The following is a 15,302-nucleotide window of genomic DNA, read 5'->3' as shown; positions in this document are numbered from 1 at the left end:
AGACGCCTCCCCGCGTGTGACCTCTCCTGAAACCAGGAGGTTGCTGGAGCTAAGCTACTATTTACTCTTCAGCTTTTGGAGAAACACAAAATAAGTTACACGGAAAAGCAGGGTTCTCGCCTGCATGCTCACATCTTTCTGCGTGCTCAAGTAGCTAGATTTGCCCGTGGGTGTGCGTGTGAGCTAATTCCTGAGGCTCCGGCCACTTTATTTTCTTTCATGTATTTTCAATATTCCTTTTCTTTGCATTTTATGCAAATTAAAAGCGGAAGCTTCTTGTATGCTGTCAGCTCTACTAGGTGCTCTGCCAACTGGACGCAATTAGGGCACCTCAGCTACATTAATGCCTTATTTGGAACTTTCAGTGGGTAATTTTTTATATATCAGTTAATGATGGTCAAAAGCTCACAATGAAATTGTGACACACCAAGAAAAGGCATCTTACGTGCTATTCATCTAGGGCTTCATGGCCAATTGTCATTTCGTTATTTTGTGAGGGTTTTTGTTTAATTGAAGAAAATTCATAGAACAGAAAATTTACCATCTTAAAGTATATGATCCATCAGTATTTAGTACTTTCTCAGTGTTGTATAACTAACACCACTATCTAGTTGCAAAACATTTTCAGCACCCTCAAAAGAGACCCCAAAGCCCCTAAGCAGCCACTCCCCACCCCCTCCACTTCCCTCCAGCAAACACTAGTCTCATTTTCTGTCTACGGCTTTTCTTATTCTGGCTATTTTCATGTAAGTGGAACCAACACAGTGACCTTCTATGTTAGACTGCTTTCACTTAACATAGTATTTTTTTAAAGATTTGTTTATTTATGCATACAAGAGCTGGGTATAGGCCATAGATGCTGGGGGTGAGAGGATTCACCAGAGACAGAGTGGGGAACAGAACAGGCAGATCGACCAAAGTACACTGTGAGGGGAGCAGCAGGCGAGGCAGGAGAGGTCTGCTGCGCCATGTGGGTAGCTCCCTGGCCAGTCAGGGATTGAACTCGTGCTGCAGAGGCTGCGGATTGCTTCATAGTGCAGTGCTTAACCCTTTGCGCCTCCAGGAAGGCCCCTAGCATAGTATTTTTGAGGTTAATCTACTTTATAGCGTGTATCAAAACTTCTTTCCTTTTAATGGCTGAATAATATTCCTTTGTGTGAACTCAATATTGTATTTATCCACTTCTCTCACTGGGTTTTTTCCCTTCCTTTTGGCGATTGTGAATAACGCTGCTATGAACATTTGTGTACCAGTATTTGTTTAAATACCTGTTATCCGTTCTTTTAGGTATATACCTAGAAATGGAACTGCTGTGAGTTTTGTTGTTGTTTTCAGCCATAGCTACATTCCCCCTTTTCCTCCAGTAGTAGGTGAGGAAAATTAGGAATCATTTGTATTTGAAAGGGGCCTACATGAATCTGGAGTCCTTAATTTTGGTTTCCCTTAAACTTTCTGTTAGGCCAACATCTACAAAATATTTTGCCATTAATGACATAAAATCACATTGATTTTATAAATTATAACTAGTGCTCAATTTTAAATTAGTCTTTATTTAAAAGTGACCAAGTTTGCAGTACCTACCAAGACACTGTCCCTCATCACCAGATGGCCCTCCGTGGGTTACTTAATCTTTATGAGCTGCATTTTCCTCTTCTGGTCAATGGGGATAGTAGGGTCTGCTAACCACATGGGACTACTGTGCATTCCCCCCTGATCACAGAAGGAAGTTTTGCATTGGAGCTAATCGAGCATTTAACAGCTCTCTCTCAAGCACCATTCAGTATGGTTTGTTTCCTAAGTTCTGCATTTAATTCAGAAAAGTGAAAAGTGAGTATATTCTATGCAACTATAGTTAATAACTAACTTTCAGTCTGTGTCTTCCTGTCTGTATTTGGCTATATTTAATCTTGGCTTGGTTTTTCTTTTTAGACCTCTTGGGAGGTCTCAGACTGCAATAACTGATGCTAAGGTAGCTCACTTTATGACATCCTGGGTCAAGCTGATATTTTAGTGAAAAGAATTCCTGCCCTGCCTTTTTCAAAGAACTGGGGTTGAAGCAGAATTCTAGTGGGCAAGTGTCCGACCGAGCTATTTAATGAAATCTGATAATTTCAAACAATTCTTCTGTTTCAGTGCTTTGTTTTTATCCTGTGAGTGGTAAGATAAGGATTCTAGGTGGGTGGCAGAGGAAGAAACCAAGTGGTAGAAGGAGTTGTTCCCAGGGAAGAATTAGAGCTGGGATGGATGAATTGTTAACTTTGATTGCTAGGCCTTTTGTTGAAGACACTCAGCCAAGCCGCCAGGGACTGGTCATCTTTAGCAAAATAAAAGGCTGTTCAACTCCACCATTAAAACGTATCTTATTACAGTGAATGATGGATATAGTTTGAAATCATTTCAGAAAAAATAAACCCAGACCATTTTGCCTAGAGCTTTTCAACCACTTTCCTGCCCATTTTTTCCCTATTCTATTCATTACTAAGACCAAAGAATGCTTGTCTTTGCCTCTCAAAATGTTTTCCAGCATTAATATGTAAATTAAAACTGTCAATGTTCCCACAAACCCCCATGAACAAGCTGTAATTGCTTCCAGTCTGTCTGGCCCTGGAATGAAAAGATTTCAGAAACTGGAGAAACTAGTATTTAATATTTTTATTAAGTTACAGAAAGCAGGTTAAAAATGTGACTTTTCAAAGATATTCCCCTCTAATGTGGCCTTTTGGCTTCCTGACTTTTTTTGAAATCCCTCTGCCCATTCACACTATTTCAATGTGCAGAGAACAGAACTCTCAAGGGGCCTCAAATACAAGGGGTCAGTGACGTTCTGAGTTCGCAGCAGAGGCCTTGCTGTTCCACGCAGAGGACCAAGTGGAGAGATCAGAGGCTCTCGTGCTGGGTGTTTTTCCTGCGAAGATCACGTTCCCTAGAGTCTCAGACAATAGACTCCATGAAAAATAACAAAATTATTTTCTATAAAGATCAAGAAGAGCCACCAGTCTTTTGAGTTAAAGAGGAAGATGATGCTCTAAGTGTTCTATCTAAGGGCATGTCTACCACAGATCCTTTGCCCCAACTTCTAGCCTTGGCTTGGAAATGTTGAAACCTTCCCACGAAAACCTGATTTTGTGTTGTAGTCAGAATTTCAGTACATGCTTTAAGGGTTGAAGTTATCTTAATTATGTCTGCTCACTTGAAAATGATTTAGTAGATCAGCTGTTCCTTTTTGACAGGGGGCTGTTCTTTCTGGAAGGTGTAGTTTAATTTAATGATTTTTTTTGCTGGGTGAAAACCTGCTTCCTTCAGGCCTAGCATTGTTCCTCCAATACTCATAAACCTGGATGAGTTAAAAACTAAGGACAGATATACCCTCAATGATGGCCAACAGATAGGTCATTTAGATACAAACAAATGTTTGTCCTGGAGTAGGTAATTTCTGATCATGTTCACTCTATGATTTGACCATCATCTTAGAAAATGTGGTGGTTTTCCCACTTCATCTTAAAAACATACATATACATTACTGTCAGCATCTCACATTCTATCCCAAGTTCATTCTAGGTGTGGTGAATTGCATCTTATATTTGGTTCATAAAGCTCTGAGCTTATACTTATTTATTTAAATATTTTGTTTCATCTACTCGGGAAAGGACCATTTGTTCTTTGGGAGCAAACAGGCAAAATCTCAGTCCTTAGCCTTGGTCCCCCCACTCCATCTTGTCCAGAAGGAGGTGTGGTGTGCAAGAAAATAACACCAGCAGAACTCCATGTAGCAGAGTGTCTACAGGTGTGCTCTGTCTTTAACTTGTGAGCATGAGGAGAAATGAAGGGTGGGAGGGAGGCCTGCCCCTGAGCTTGCATCCTGCTGGGGCTGGACTGGCCAGTGGCCTCCCACAGCCACTCTTGCCAGAACAGGACATTAGTTTGTTACAATCAAATTGTTAGGGGGAAAGGATGTCCTGAGCTAATTCCATGCAGGCTTTGTGGACTCCACCCCCACTCCAGACCAAAGCCATCAAGACATTGGGAAAGACAAATCCCGACACCACCAAAGGGAAGGTGGCTGGGACCTGAGGGTGGAGTTCAGCAGCCAGGGTTGGTATAAAAACCAAACACGTGGGCCTTGGGGGGCTCTCTCTCTCGCTCACCCCCTGGCTTCCCGGCTCCCGGCTCGAGGCCAGCTCTCAGAGCGCCCTTTGGGATTCCAGATCGGCGGATTGGGTAGGATGCATTTAAAACTTTGTCTCTCGCTTTTCTCCCTGAGCTGTACATTTCCTCATTTGCCCTTCCCTTGTAAATAAACCTTTTATGAACCTTTCGTGTGTGCCCGCAGTAGAGTAGTGATAAGTCCTTTTAAGCGCATGGGTGAGGACCCACAGTCAGGCACCCCGTTTTGTATCAGGGCTGCCCTATAACAAAAGCACTGAACAGATTGTGTCCACTGGCCTTTTGGTTTGAAAAACTCAAAATGTGACTTTTCCCCTGGTGGGGATTTGGTCTTAAAATTTGAAAGAGGAAAACATTTTTGGAAAATCTTAACAGTTATTGCTATGTGGGAGAGGGAATGTTTCTATCTGCCTTCTCTCTTAATTGTAGGATCAGTGACTGAGTGCTGATACATGCCAGACACATTACTTGGTGCTTGTTAAATTTTCTGAAATGAGTGTTAGAGTCCTTTTTTTTTTTCCTTAAATAAGACTCTTAAGTGTTGATACAATTAAGAGGTTTAGATACCCAGCTATATCACCAAGTTTATTTTACAATAAAGTGGTGTTTTAAATGGACCTAACCATAAAAAAGATACATTTAATATTTAACTCTATCACAAATAGCTATGTCCTTAGAAGCAGTTTTTCAGGTATACATCTATATGCTGTAATGAATAGTACTCTTGGACAGAATCCTGACAATGCATTTGATCTAAATGATCTCTTTTGTCTATTTTTAACCTCATCCTTTAATCAATCTTATGAAGTGCATATTATTGAAACGTGTTAGTTTTTTTTTTTTTTTGACGAACACTAAATGGAGAGAAAATTCAAATATTCCTGCAGAGAGGAAAAAAACTTTCACCTTTTAAGTTCTCAACTGGGACCCCTGTAATAAAGGATTAGCAAGTGAAAGGCATACACATTTACTGGAAGTTTTGCTGACTGGAGGGGGGAGGCTTCCCTAGTTGATAAAGACCCACAGAGATGCTAAACCTGCTGGTACCTTGCAGGCTTGAGGCTAGATGCTGCCCAGGGCATGGTCTGATAGGACAGAGGTGAGCTGAGTATAACCTGGGGCAATTTAGAGATAACCATTCAGATTCCTCCCTGGGCCCTTTGTTTCCACATCTGAGATAAAGGCAGTTCCCCCTCCCCCACAGGAAGGACCCTTCTCACCTTAGGGTTCATAAGCGGCTTCAGGGAAGGCCAGAAGGTCCTTCCTGCAGAGCCATTTCTCACATTCCTCCAGCCTGAAGTTCTCAGTATGCCAAGGGGCCCTCATTTCTAGTCTGAATTCCATTATACTCTTAGTTATTTTTGTCCTGTTTTGTCAAATTGCCTTCCAAATATTCTTGTAGATATTTTGTGAAGAAAGGTTATGAAATGTAAAAATTGCTTTGAAACTACCGCATAGGAACTGTGTAAAAGCTAAATACCACTTTCACTAAAAAAAAATTTTTTTTTTTGGTGGGACCCTCGCCCTTGGCCAGTGAACGAACCGGCGCTGCAGAGGCTGCGGGCAGCCTGGCAGCCCAGCGCTCAGCCGCTGCGCCACCAGGGGAGGCCCTCATTAAAATATTAATCTTAAAATACACATTTTAAGAGTATCAAAATGGAAACATTGTGTTTGGTTTGACTAAGGAAGCTTGTATGTTCAGTCTAGTTATCAAAAGTGATGGGAAATTAAAATCAAAATAAAATTATTAAGAGTACCCAACGTCGGAAAAGCCTCTAATTCTGTTAACGTCTGTCTTTTCCTCTCCGAGAGGTGAGATACATTACTTTTTCTGTTTTATTTCCTTTTAATGATGTAAGTTGTGCTAAAGAGATACTACAATGGCCCAAGATATCCTAGCGAAGAGTGTTACTGGTTTTGTGGGAGCCCTGAGCTAATATTGGTCTCTACAGTAGGGCATCATTGGTTGCAGAAGTGGGACACAAGTAAAACAAGTCCTTTTATCTCTGCCAGACACCGCAGCCCCTTTAGCGCAGCCCCTTTAGCGTCTGGTTTCTCTGTGTCTCCTACTCAGAAAAGAAAGAGCAATTGCCTACCCAAAGTTGTTAAAAGGTCTTAAGTGCCACCTGCCTGCTGGAGGACTCCCTGCCTTCTCTATGAGCCTGTCGACTCTTTTCCTAAGAAAACTTTCCCGCTTATTAGCAAAATAAGTGTCCCGTTCAGTTCTCTCTGTACTTCACCACCAATTAGTAAGACAGGAGAAATGTCCATGCTGAGCTCTGTGCTGGGGCCATGGGAGAAGCTGACACTGCTTCACCATCAGCCCTCCAAGCACCTTTTTATCTCCCAGCAGAGATCCTCCCTCTGTCCATCTAACCCCTGAGCTGGAGCTATTTCAGGCCAGCTACGCAAAGTCAATCCAAGACACTGCTGAAGCCTTTGGAATCTTTAAGTGAATTACTACCACTTCAGTTCAGCTAAAAATAGTTCCCTTCACTCCCTAGGGCTGCCCCTGAGTTACATGAACTCCCCCCTCAGCTTCACACTCCACCCAAAATACTGATGTCTACAGTGAGACTAGCTGCTGCTTAAAGACCCAGGACTGGTGCTGTAACTACATACCCAGTTGCAAGGCTGGAAGGAAAGGATGGACACCATTTAAAGATAAGCTCAAGAGTAAGAAATCAGGTCTTTGGGGAAAAACAGATGTTCTTTTCTCTTCAAACAATAAAACATTTGAATATTCATGAGAGGATGTAGCATGTACCAGACTCGTCCATCATAGCTTGAGAACCTACTGTGCCTTCTCTGCATTCCGTTTGGAACCCCTAGTTGACTTAGTAGCCTTGAAGCAACAGGCAGAGGTGTGAGCATTCCTGAGCAAGATGGGGGCAGCCCTGACGGGAAGATACATGCTGAAGGTTTACGTAGAATGGGCCAGTGGGGATCAACTTGTGTCCAAAACCTTGTAAAACCGTTCACTGTTACAGCAGGTGCTTCTGATCACCTACAGATTGTACATCCACTCAATAAAAAAAAATCGGTGGGGGGGGCCTCCCTGGTGGCGCAGGGGGTTAAGAAGCAACCTACAAAGCTAAGCCATCTGCAGCCTCTGCAGCACGAGTTCGATCCCCGGCGCAACACACATGGCGCAGCAGACCTCTCCTGTCTCCCCGCTGCTCCCCTCAGCAGTGTATTTCAGTCTGCCTGTTCTGTTCCCCACTCTGTCTCTGGTGAATCCTCTCACCCCCCACGCACACCTCTGGCCTGTACCCCAGCTCTTGTATGCATAAATAAATCTTTAAAAAAATTACCATGGTATCCCCAGCTTTAAAAAAAAAAAAATGGAGGCAAGGACTCTATGCCTCTATTTCAATTGTTCTGGGAAAATCAAAACAGTTGTTGGGGGACTGAAGCAAGGTGGCTTAGGGTGAGGAAAGCCATAGATGCTACATTTGTTTGGTTTTCATCAGAAAGGGAAATGTCTTGATTGTGGCTGTTTTGATACATTGGAGCATTAACAGATCTATTCATACCTCACTCCCTTAAGGTGAATGTGCCTCCTTATTCTGCCGTTTTGAGCTTGGCCATGACTGGGTTTGGCCGATGGAATGTTTCTGGGTATCACTGCTGGAGAGGTTTTCTCTGTGCTTTCACAGTTTGGCTTGGGGGTCTTGTCAGTCTGCCATTTGTCAGAGGAAATGCCCTGAGTAGCTTCTGGTCCCAAGAGAATGAGGAGACGGAGCACATGTAATCCCAATGTGCAGCTAGCCTCTGCTGAGGCATAATCAAGGCTTGAGGTAGACCCACACCGGCAGGTATGGGGAGACAGCCTGAGGTAGACAACCCGTAGGCCCTGAGCAAAAAGGAAAACTTTAAGCCACTGACCTTTGAGTTGGTTTGTTACGCAGCAATAGCTGGCTAATACACTGCCCAGAGCTAGCTATTATAAATACAAATCCGGCCACCCACATCTTTCTACTTTTCAGTAATTCTCCTTACTCTTGGACTGAAAACTGAATGTTGTTTTTTAAAGATTTACTTATGCAGACAAGAACTGGGACACAGGCCAGAGGTAGGGGGGGCGGCGGTGTGAGAGGATTCCCCAGAGACAGAGTGGCGAGCAGAACAGGCGGATCCACTGAAATACACTGCTGAGGGGAGCAGCGGGGAGAAGGAGGGGTCTGCTGCGCCCTGTGGGTCAGCTCCCTGGCTGGGGATCCAACTCAGGGGGCAGTGGCTGCTGATAGCTTCATAGTGCTGAGACTTGACCCTTTGTGCCACCAGGGAGGCCCTGGCTCCTTTTTAAATAGTGTCTGACTTTATAAAGGGAGAAACCATCCATGATAGATCCGGACACCCTAAAGCCTAAGTGGAAGGACATCAGGTTTGAAATTTGAAGTGCAAATCTCCTAGATTTCAGTACAAAGAAAAGAAGTTCAAGGTGAGGGGAGCTTCAACTCCAGGCTTTCAGAATCTTTACTGCATGAGAACAAGAAGACATCTCTCCAGGGACACTCAGGGTTCAGCAGAACCAGGAAGACCTGGCTGAGCCTCCTCCTGTCGCCCCCCACCCCCACCATATGCCTTCACAGAAAGGAGCCTGTGGAAGCCAATTCATACTCAAATGCAAGTTTGCTAGCCATTGTTAGGTCATGTAAGTGTGACCTAAGTTGTCTTGTTGTGGGGGGGGGCAGTAGTGGTAGAGAATTTTTAAAACTTCTGTGGCACCTTGGTTATACCCCTTGTTTCTCTAATTTGTGCTAATTAGCATGATTTCAACAGAGGGTCCTGGAGCGCAGCTTTTTCCCTCTGCTGTCTGTCTTGACTTTCATGTTCTTTGCTTAAATAATTAATAATCATTACTATCTGTTATGCAGCATGTGGCAGAAGAGTGAGTAATCATGGATCCCAGGACATTTGTACCAGGCCCATCCCCTTTGCAAAAGCTTTCATGTGAGGCTCTTCATTAGCTGGCACCAGGGTGTAGATTTGCCGCCCTCAGCCTTTAGAGTTTATTAACCATAAAAAGAGCCCCCTCTGATTAACCAGCTGGGGGCAAAGACTGTTGATGAGAAGTAATTTCCTGGCATGCCAGTAATGAGGAAAGTGAAGGGGCAGGGTGTGGAGAAGCAGAGCCACAAAGTTGATTTAGATTGAGCAATCTCTGCTGGACGAAAATGCAAAATCTAAGTGTCTCATTACTGCAAAGCCAGTCTTACAAACAGAAAAAGGTTTATGAAAACCCCTAGCAAAACAGATGAATGGGGAATAGGAGGGTTTATAGCGTCAGTACGTTTGAAAATTTCTATGTTAGTACAGTGAAGCATAGGAGAAAGCTGCAAACACCTCGCAGTTACAGGCTCTGCTACTTGTTTGCAACAATAAATGAATACTGGGCAATCTGGAATTCAATAGGATGCAGAAGGAATTGTCTTTTTAGCACATGGTCTTTTGACATTGTCTTGTCACAAATAGTCCTTTTGGTCTCATGTGATAACAGTACAACAATCGCAGATATGAAATGCATTAATATGTGCAGAGGAAAAGGCAACTGTTTTGTCATGAATTCCCAGAGAATACAGGCTATTTGCAGGGATGGCAATTTTGTTAATACTTAACCAGACGATAACTAGGAGGGGAAAAGATGATAAAGATGTTTATTTTTTTATATAGATTGTATTTATTTATTTTTGCATAGGAAAACTGGGGTGCAGGCCAGAGGTGTGGGGGGGAGGGGTGTGTCAATGAGAAGATTCACCAGAGACAGAGTGGGGAACAGAACAGGCAGATCCACTGAAATGCCCTGCTGAGGAGAGCAGCGGGTGAGACAGGAGAAGTCTGCTGCGCCATGTGGGTCAGCTCCCTGGCCAGGAATTGAACTCAGGCCTTTGTAGTGGTAGAGCTGAGACTTAACCCCTAGGTCACCAGGGAGGCCCTGATCAACATGTTTAATGACTAATAAGCTGAGTATTTAGATCCAAATTAAGGTCTTATTTGGCTTGTACTATATACTAAGTGATCAGCATCTCTGAGACAGCACAGACAAAAATGCAAGATATGTTGCTCTATCAAAGCAGCCAAAGAAATGAATAATCATGTCTTTATGCTGTTCTAAGCACCATTCAAGCAGGGTTCTGTGAGGTAGTAAGACTCTCCATTAGACGCTGCAGAAACCAACACTCTAGGGACAGGCTGGCAGCGTGCCAGATGCTCACAGCTGCACACACCCCACCCATGACACAAAATATGTATATTCACTGATCTACAAAATGCTTTCATCACTGTGTTTAATAATTCCTTATTATCTCCAAAGTAAAATTAGGTGACAAGTACTTGCCAAGGCACAACACAAGGGAGCAGCTTGGGGGCGTGTGCGTGTCGCTGTGCGCTTTGCCTCCTCCTTGTTGTCTGTCCTCAGACAAGGTCGAACTGTGCCCATGTTAGCAGATGGCAGATGTAGCAGCCCACGCAGAGGTCAACTTCTTCACTTTCAGTATTACTGGAAAATACTCATATTTAAAATTCCGTTCTCAAAACAAAAAGAATTGGTTCTCATTCTCTCTAGACTGAAAAAAAAAAAGTTTCTGTATTCAATACAGTTCCTGTATTTTCTCCCTTTCTCTCCTATTCTCACCTTGCACCTGCTCAACGTAGGCAGGAGGGGCCTTTTGGGGGTTGCGGTTTCCTTCAATTAGCTCTCCTTCCCCACAGCCATCTGTGGCTCCAATGTTGCTTCATACTTTGAAATTTTTACTATTATAATTACCCCTTTTTATAGAAAAATAGTTTTTTTCCATCCCAGAAAGCAACTAGAGATATATTTTATGGTTATGTTGTGGGGCTACAGAAGGACCCTGCCCAGAGTTGAAAGGATAGAATATAGAATCATAAATTTAATGAGTGGAAAGACAGGAGAGGGCTGAGAGCAGTGGAGTTGGGGGTGAGGCCAGGGAAGTAGGAGGCAGGGCGGGGAGGGAAAGTCCTGGGTTGGCCATTTACACATCTCTGTAGTCCTACAGTAATTGTTGAGCATCTGCATGTGTCAGCTACGTGCCAGGGCCAGGTGGGAGGGCTCAGGTGACTTCCTTGCCCTCCTGGAATTTTTTAAAAAATATTTACTTATGCATACAAGAACTGGGGTGTAGACCAGAGGTGCAGGCGGTGAGAGGATTCTCCAGAGACAGAGTGGGGAGCAGAACAGGCAGATCTACTGAAATACACTGCTGAGGGGAGCAGCGGGGAGACAGGAGAGGTCTGCTGTGCCATGTGGGTCACCTCCCTGGCCAGGGATCGACTCGTGCTGCAGTGGCTGGCTGGCAATAGCTTGATAGCGCTGTTTCTTTAACTCCTGCACTACCAGCGAGCCCCCCCTCCTGGAATTTATGGCCTTGCTGGGACTGGCACCAAGCACAGGTTAAGAAAGATGTCCTTGAAAGAAAGCAAAGAAGAGCAAATATCCAAACAGGTTGAGTGGGGAGAACGGGGAAGAGCCGCCAAAGCGCAGGGACTGTACACTCAGCCGTCTTGACATGTGAAGCACCTTGCTTAGGGAGATCTGTGTGTGGCTGGTGTGGCTGGCAAAGGTGGTTCAGGATCAGGCTGGTTCAGATCATGCCGAGTCCCATGCTAGGGACTTGGGATGTCATGAAATCAGGAAGTCATGGAATAGTATAGGTCTGACAAGATCGGTTCATTTTAAGATGCTTCTAGTTTCCATTTAAGCAGTGGATTGGGGTGCACGGGGAAAGCCTGATGAGAAAACATTTGGAAGGTAATTGCTGAAGTCAAGGTGAGAGGTGACGATGGGCGAACGTGGGGGAAAAGAGTAGAGATGTAGGAAGTGTGAAGATTCACGATTTGGGGTGGAAATAACATTGACTGGCTATGAGGCATAAAGGAGGGAGTATGTCAAGAATACTCTTACGTTTCTGGTGTGATCAGCTGGTGGCACATTGGTGCCAGTTACTAAAGGGGAGCACTAGAGGAGAAGCAGATTTGGGGACCTATTAAGATGAGATGGCATGAGTAGACCTGGTGCAGAGTCTACTGAAATCCTGGAAACCAACCTGCTATGTTGGTATCTCTCCTTCTCTCCCCCTTCCTCCTTCCCTCCCTCTGAAATCTTGTTTGTGTCTGGTAACACGGCCTCAGTCTTTCAGAATTTTCCATACGAGGGCCTCCCTGGTGGCACGTGGGTTGAGCGCAGCACTGTGAAGCTGTCCGCAGCCTCTGCAGCGCGGGTTCAATTCCCAGCCAACCAAGGAGATAACCACATGGCGTGGCAGACCTCTCCTGCCTCACCCGCTGCTCCCCTCAGCAGTGCTTTCGGTCTATCTGCCTGTTCCGCTCCCCGCTGTCTTTGGGTGAATCTTCTCACCCTCCCACGCCTCTGGCCTGTGCCCCAGTTCTTGTATAAATAAAAATAAATCTTTAAAAAAAAATTTTCCATGGGTGAGTAGATGATGCTAACATATTTTTTTTTTTTTTAAAGATTTATTTAGGGCCTCCCCGGTGGCGCAGCGGTTGAGCGCTGGGTTGCGAAGCTGCCCGCAGCCTCTGCAGCGCCGGTTCGATCCCCGGCTGCTCCCCGGCCACCGGAGGAGGGTCCCACATGGCGCCCAGACCTCTCCTGCCGCCCGCTGCTCCCCTCAGCAGTGTACTTCGGTCCTTCTGCCTGCTCTGCTCCCCGCTCTGGCTCTGGTGAATTCTCTCACCCTCCCGCGCTTCTGACTGTACCCAGTGCTTGCATAAATAAATAAATAAATCTTAAAAAAAAAAAGATTTATTTATTTATACAAACACTGGGCACAGTCAGAAGCATGGGAGGGTGAGAGAATTCACCAGAGCAGGGAACAGACCTGGCAGACTGACGAAATACACTGCTGAGGGGAGCAGCAGACGCGGCAGGAGAGGTCTGTCTCGCCGTGTGGGGCCCTCGCTGGTGGCCGGGGATCGAACTGTCGCTGCAGAGGCTGCAGGCAGCTTTGCAGCCCACCAGCCTGGCTCAACCGCTGCGCCACCAGGGGAGGCCCGATGCTAACATTGTTGAGGTCATATCCTTATAGTTCTTGATTCAGTAAGAGAGAGCTTTCCTTCATTTTCAATTGTGAATGTTTCAGGGAAGGAATCCATTGGGCTCAGCTTGGGTCACAGCCTACTTCTTGGCCACTAGTCAAGAGAACGGGGCACATGGATTGGTCCAGCTTCGGTCACATGTGTCGTGTATGTGTGTGTGTGCGCTCACACGCGCGTGTGCTGGAGGAGAAGGTAGAGCACTGTAATTGGCAACCTAATCAACACCTCTTGGGGTGGTGCTGGGGAGGAGCCATCTCGCTCAGAAGAGAGATGATGCTGTTCTGTCAGAACTGACAGATGTTCCCTAACTCTCCTAAGACCCTGTAGATGGGTGGAGCCTGAGTTAGTCCCCAAGTAATACTGCTTCCTAGAAATACAGATATTTTTCCCCAACTCTGAGCTGATGGAGTAGTTAAAGCCATGTGGATGAATGTATTTAAATCTGAACTATGAAAACAATATATTCATAGAAAATTTGAAAAAAGGAAAAGCATCCATTTTTCATATTGACACACATTCCAACATCTTTTTTGATAGAATTGATACATTGTGTCTTGAATACCAAGCAACTTGTTCAATTTTAATTCATTTGTTTAAACATTAATAATTAATAATATCAATAATTACATATAAATAAGTTGAATATGTAAAGTCTTCGTGTTCGTGTGCTCCTGGGTAACTGGAAGTACCAGCTGGCACACTATACTGACAACCATTGGCTGAGTTCTTGTGGGTATGGGAGTCTGGACACTAATGGGGATACAGACAGGGTTAAGACATAGTGCTGGCCCATAAGAGTTCATGAGCTCATAAGTTTTGATAAAAAATTTAAAAATTGGGCCTACGTGGTGGTGCAGGTGGTTGGGCGCAGCGCTGTGAAGCTGTCTGCAGCCTCTGCAGCACGGATTCAATCCCGGCCAGCCAGGGAGATACCCGCATGGTGCAGCAGACCTCTCCTGTCTCGCCCGCTGCTCCCCTCAGCAGTGTATTTCAGAAGATCCGCCTGTTGTGCTCCCCACTCTGGCTCTGGTGAATCCTCTCACCCCCAGCACCTCTGGCCTGTACCCCAGTTCTTGTATGTGTAAATAAATCTTAAAAGAAAAAAATTAAAAATCTTCAATTGTAACACAATACAATTATTAAACCAAGAGGAAAGGGTAAGACAGACAATCCAGAATATACAATTTTAATGTAATTTTATGTAAGTATGTCGTATCTTTCTCGCATAGGGAAGGGAAAGAAATGGGGGGGGCAAGTGGGTGGGACAGAGAAGGGGTAGAGAGGATTGGGGAAAGTCCAGCCTTCTGAATTGAAGGGCCTCTGAGCTGGGTTTAGGGTCACACTATGTAACTGCCGAATCAAAATGTTGAAAATGAGACCGTGCAAAGACACAGCCCTTTAAAGGGACGGTGCGTGTTCAAAGCAGTTCTCCTTTTGCTTACAATGGGTGGTTTCGCCCCGTACTCCCTCCAGACGGCAGAGAGCCGTGTTTCTACAGAAACGTTTAATCATGTGTTCCTCCTTCTCCCGGAAAAGCACTCACGACCGACAGTACCTTCCCGGGCCCCGGGTCAGAGAGTCTCCAGCCCGAGGCGGGCCGGTCCGCTGCCGACGGCGCAGGCGGCCCGGCTCCCGGCGTCTCGCGACCACGTCCTTGCGGACGTCCGCGGCCCCGGCCAGAGCGCCGCCCGGGCTGCCGCCCCCTCTCTACACCCGGGCCGGTGTGCGGGAGAGGCCGTTGGATTCACGGGGCTTCTGCACTGGACGGGCAGCGCGGGCTCCCCGCGGCGCCCGCTCCGTCCCCAACCCGGCTCCGCCCCCGGCCGCCGCCGCCTCCGGGCCCCGCCCCCGCCCCCGGTCCCGCCCCCTCAGCCCCGCCCCCGGCTCCGAACCCTCGCCGGGACCAGCCGCCGCGTTCTACCCGCCCATCTTTTGGCCCCGCCCCACCAGGATCTCCGGCTCCGCCCCTTCGCCTGCGGAGCCCAATGCACGTCCTCGCGCCCAGGCCCCGCCCCGAAGCTCGGCCCGCCTCTCCCCCGTGGGGCGTGGCCGTCGCTGCG

The sequence above is a fragment of the Talpa europaea genome (genome assembly GCF_964194135.1).
Source record: "Talpa europaea genome assembly, chromosome: 9".
Classification (NCBI taxonomy): Eukaryota; Metazoa; Chordata; class Mammalia; order Eulipotyphla; family Talpidae; genus Talpa; species Talpa europaea.
The sequence above is the reverse complement of the archived record's forward strand: the minus strand, read 5'-3'. Positions refer to the sequence as shown.